Here is a 5305-nt window from a genome sequence, read left to right on the forward strand (position 1 = left end):
ATGGGGGTTTTGAAATTACGAATATGATTATGTTTTAAACGTTTTATGATATTGATTTGGTCTTTAGGCCTATTCCCAAAGTGATTTGATATATGATATACGTATATGCATGTATTTCGAAAAGATGTTAACTTGAGAGCATGAATTATATGAAAATCCATCTCTTGATATGATTTTGTATTAAATCCTCATATGATGTGAATTGTTTGAAATCATCTTAACAAGCATGACATGAAATATTTTGAAAATGGTTATAATTTTTGACTTGAAATGAGAGGGTTGTTATGTTGAAATATGATGAATATAGTGGTTGCATGAAATAATGATGTGATATTGATGGCTTGCAAGTCGGGCATGACGATACCCTACAGAATAAGATATGTGATTGAATTAAACGGAGTTTGATGCACTGATTTTACATGAGATAGGTGGATGCCCGAAGGCATTTGAGTGTAAGGGCTCATCGCTGGAAACCGTATTTGCCGACATGGGGATTTGGTACCAGGCTAAATAATCTTGTGTACTTGACTTTATGTCATTCCCAAATTGGGACTATGGTTAGGAGCCCAGGCTAAGTGATCTTGGGCACTACTATACTTTATTGGGTCGAGACACCCTGCTATGTGATCTTATGTGTCTTCCCCCCACTTATACTCTAATCTCGGCGGCATTACATTGTTGTTGAAAACTATTACATGATGCCCTGTGTTTTCAAATGATTTTATATGAAACTGCTTTATAATAGCTCTCACCTATATTTGAAAAAAAAATATTATATTTTGTTTTTGATTTCTCTGCGTACCAGGACTTTTGTATTGACCCCCTTCCCTCCCAGGTTTGGAGGCACAATTTAGGAGTCCAGATAACCAATATATCTCTTCCAACAGATTTGCAGAATCAAGTGGTGAGCCTTCTATATTTCGAAAGACCTGATGTCTGTCGGTTCATTTATCATTTAGTAGTTTTGGGTCTACTGAAGGCCTTGTCCCAATTTTCAAACAGTAATTTGTTTCAGTCATGTATTAGAGATTTCGCAGACGGTTGGTCGATAGATGTTGTGGGACATTATTTCCCCTTTGTTGATTTTATTTAATTTATGACCATGTTTTTCGTAATATTGTGTATCTTCCGCATATCTTATTATCATATGAATTATGTTCATGATTACTAGATAGATAGGGGTGTTTCGGGCCTTCATGGTTCGAAATGCTTGTCACGGCCAGGGCCCCGGTTCGGGTCGTGACACAGCTGTTGGGTGATTACACTGGTGCTGAAGTTGCTCAGATGTTGGGTGGTTACTCTGGTGTTGAAGCTGCCCATATGTTGGGTTTTGTGCATTCTCAAAATAAAGTTGATACCGGTCAAGGTATTGATTTTAGAGACCACAATTCAGCTCAAAATAAAGAAGTCTGGTGCTCAGGTTCAGTCTACTGGTGGTGTGCAATCTCTGTGGAATTTGAAAGCAGCACATGAAATGGTAATTTCTTCTCGAGTTCAGAATAGGGGAGATGTTGATTAGACTTCTCATGATGCTATGGATACATTGGGTTTAGAATTCAGAGATGAATCTGCCCAGGAAAGCCCATCACTTACTGCAGAAAATGTTCGGCAGACTGATAGAAATGTTGTTGATACAAATCATGATCTAGTTACTCCTACTAAGACTAATGCTGTAAAGATGCTTGATCAGACCTAAAAACCTCCTAGCAACAAGTCTCAAGGAAAGCCGAGCAAAAACAAAAGAGATGCCATCAATAAGAGACAACAAAAAGATGCAAATGTTACTGATACTTCTACTCAGATACAAAAAAGTGGTCAAGAAGTTCCCTGCACTCTCAACACAGCTCCAAGAAGTCTTCCTGATGATGAGGAGGATGAGTATAGAGTTATTGAGTCAGAGAATGAACATGACCAAGATACTCAAGTCTATAAATGATGAAGAGGAGGAGGAAGAGAAAACAATAAAACCAAAAGAAAAATAAAACCAAGACAGGTTGATAGCTCAGGACTCCCACTTTCAAGAAGAACCCCCTTCAGTTTACCTGCAAAAAAGTATGCTATATCACTCTTATTATGCCTTTTATTTATTATTAACTCACGTGTGCGTGTGTAGTTAGCAATGATTTAATACAATGCTGCGCAGATTTATGAGCATGATCAATGTGCTCCATCCGTGCAATACAATTGTATATCTGCACGGTTAGCATCGGTCAACTCATTACACAAAAATATAAAAGACATGAACCAGATTGCATTCATGATTCGGGACTCACAAAACTCCCTTGGAGAAGTAATTACTATACATTGACCAATAACCAACCTAATCTTTCAAAATGCAGAGTACGACTTCATACAATAAAAGCAAGAGCTTTAGTGCACCACTTTCAAATCAGAACAGTTGGTAAACTTTTTGCTCAACAAATGAACTCAAAAGGTCCAAGTAGTAGATTTGATGGTGTATGTATATATTCAATTAACAAATAAATGCAATATCATTAAGGAAAACCTGTATAGTGAGTAAAGTTTTATTAATTCATAGATAATTTATCTGTCCATTATCTATATACTTTACTCCTTTCGATCTTTTTTTCTTTGAATCACTTTCCTTTTTAGTCACTTCAATTCTAACTTTCCACGTAATATGTTCTAGACCATGAAACTAAAAACTAAACTTTCCACTAACAACTACAGAAGACACTGGCATCTAGTGTATATAGTAATTAGGCAATGAACAAACATTTGACAGAATTAAGGTCAACATATGTTGGTAGCATGACTGAAGATGTGAGAATGTGTGTAAACCTGCAAATTTCCAATCAACTTTTTTATGCCCTTGCCTGTAACAGATAAATTAACAACATCAAATACATAAATAAGTTCAAATACTTGTAGGCATGAGTATATTTATTTATTGTAGGCATAAGTATATCTAGAATTAGAGCCCATAATATTATTTACTCCATGATGTGAACTGACACATTGACACTTAACATATCTTTATTTATCACGTACAATAGGTATGATTTTTACCGGCATACATTCATATGACAAAAAGCTGAAAGAAGGAAGAGGAGTTTCTGAATTTACTTTCAAAATCCTGAACAAGAGCCTTTAATTGCTGGCACTCTTGGTCCTAGCACTTCATGTGTTCTGAAAATGTATCAAGATGAAGATAAGGAAAGTACAATTACCCATTACCCTTCATATAAAGAAAATAAAAAGAATTTCAGCTTCTGACTGCAAATACCAGATTTCTATTTCTTTTTGATTGGTGCAAAAAATAGATTTTATTATTTCAGATCTACATTATCACAGAAAGAATAAGGAACAATGCATTGAAAGAGAAACATGAAGAAGTGAACAGGTCTTATCATCACTACTTGTGCACGTCTCGCAACATACAAGAGCAAAAAAGTAAATTTTGTAAAAAGAAACCAGATCCACACCATTTTTTCACCCAACTCATGTACGATAGGACGAAAACTTACATATAATTTTCAAGATACAGGACTTCCAATAGCTCCATTTGTCGAATGCAGGAAAAAAATCCATTTCTCACGTAGTTAGAAAGAGGACGCAAAAAAAGAAAGAAAAGATTACACACGAGAACAAAGTGCACCTTCAAGAGCCACTACTCTTCCTTGCTGCTGGCTAATCTGGTCAATAAGCAACCTGGTCAGACTTGTACAATGATTTTTTGCTTCAATCTGTGCCATTCACATGATTTGTACACATTATAAGCAATTAAAAGTTCTTTACTTCCTTTTTTTTTTTATTAGGTAAATATAGTTTCTTAAAAGTTGTTTTCTTTTTTCTTTAGCCTACATCATTGACATAGGATGCCGTTGTGTGCTGCTAAGAAAATGCAAAAGAAGATTAAGCAATCTCCTGTTGAGAAGAAAAAAGAGAGTTAGGACCTAAATATTCAAAATCTTTCTTCTATTTTACTTAAAAAGTCATATGTCACTTCACTTATCCTTTGATTTGAGACTGCAACACTCAACAACAACAACAACAACAAACCCAGTGTATTCCCACTTACGTGGGGTCTGGGGGGGGGTAAGATGTACGCAGACCATACCTCTACCTCTGCTGAGGTAGAAAGGCTGTTTCCGAAAGACCCCCGGCTCAAGTAACGAGATATCACACAAACACATAGTACAGCACAGAAGAGGGAAATTTTAGTGAAACAAAAATCAGAAGATATGATGACTGGGTTGTTTGAAAGTTCACTCAAAATTCTTTATTTTATTGTACTTAAACCTCATATGTTTAGTCACCAATCCTTTGATTTGAGACCAAAACATTCAAAATTCTTTCTTTTATTTTACTCAAAAGTCACATTTCAAATACTCAAAATCAGATAAACAAATTAAGATGATAGAGCATAAACACAAAATGTTCCAACAATGTTCATTCCTGAACATAGTAGAAATTGGGTGCATCTAATCTTGGTAAATCCTTGTGAAATGGAGAATCATGGCCTACTTTTCCAAACAATTCAAACGGAACTAAATAATATTTTCGACCCGTTTGTAAACAGATGTGGCACAAGTTGGTTGAATATTAGCTAATCCTGATCATTTGGATGGAAATTTTAGAAAAAAAACCAAAGAGAAGCAAATATCTGAAGTTTAGAAAAGCTAGTGAAGCACAATTGACTCTGCAATTAAGAGTTTGAATTTTCATTATTCTTCTTGGCATAATTTGAGAGAAAGGTCTAGCATGCTGAGAGTTGTATCTTTGCCCAACATACCAAACTTTGAAGGCCATCACAGAGTAAATGAGACTGTAAGATATATCAGCTTAGCATTAAGAATATGAAGGATCAACGAGGAAAATATAAGAAGCTTAAAATGCACCTCTTTAATGTCTTTCAGAAGAGACTGAACCTTAGAACTCACAGATGCACGAGCTCCAGTAACTTCAACTGAGCTTACTTGCAAGTTAAAGGCTAAATAATGAACTTTTACTTGAAAGAAGTGAAATTAAGAAATTAGCATCTACACCAGTGTATCAGAAGTGAACAAGGAAGAGATTCACTTAAAAGATCCATATATAGAGGTTCGATCCTTCATGTTTTCATATGTTAGTACATGTGGATCTTAGCTTCCTGGTAAATTTTTGAAGATGGAACTACAAAGATCGGGAAGTTTGATCTAAGCTTTAGACCAATCATTCTCCTACTAAAAGTACAGTTATATCATTCCATTCAATCAGCTGTTTACAACTGACCAGCTAAATTCATATGTACCTTATGTCACGGGCCTAATTTTAGCCGCGTGCGGACAGCCTAACACTCGTG

The 5305-nt window shown here is 35.5% G+C and overlaps 1 long non-coding RNA gene across 3 annotated transcripts; it reads right to left on the reverse strand.

The window, feature by feature from the left end:
* Window positions 1-1732: 1732 nt before the first annotated feature.
* Window positions 1733-5299, reverse strand: LOC107846015. Of its 3 annotated transcripts, XR_001667156.2 has the most exons (4): window positions 3489-5299; window positions 3088-3150; window positions 2803-2837; window positions 1733-2042 (listed from the first exon to the last, which is right to left on the reverse strand). It is a non-coding gene; the product is annotated as an uncharacterized LOC107846015 (long non-coding RNA). The 3 variants fall into 3 exon arrangements; XR_001667154.2 differs by having other exon boundaries at window positions 1733-3150; XR_001667157.2 differs by having other exon boundaries at window positions 1733-3150; window positions 3447-5299.
* Window positions 5300-5305: the final 6 nt, after the last annotated feature.

This window comes from Capsicum annuum, chromosome 10 (assembly GCF_002878395.1).
Source record: "Capsicum annuum cultivar UCD-10X-F1 chromosome 10, UCD10Xv1.1, whole genome shotgun sequence".
Taxonomy (NCBI): Eukaryota; Viridiplantae; Streptophyta; class Magnoliopsida; order Solanales; family Solanaceae; genus Capsicum; species Capsicum annuum.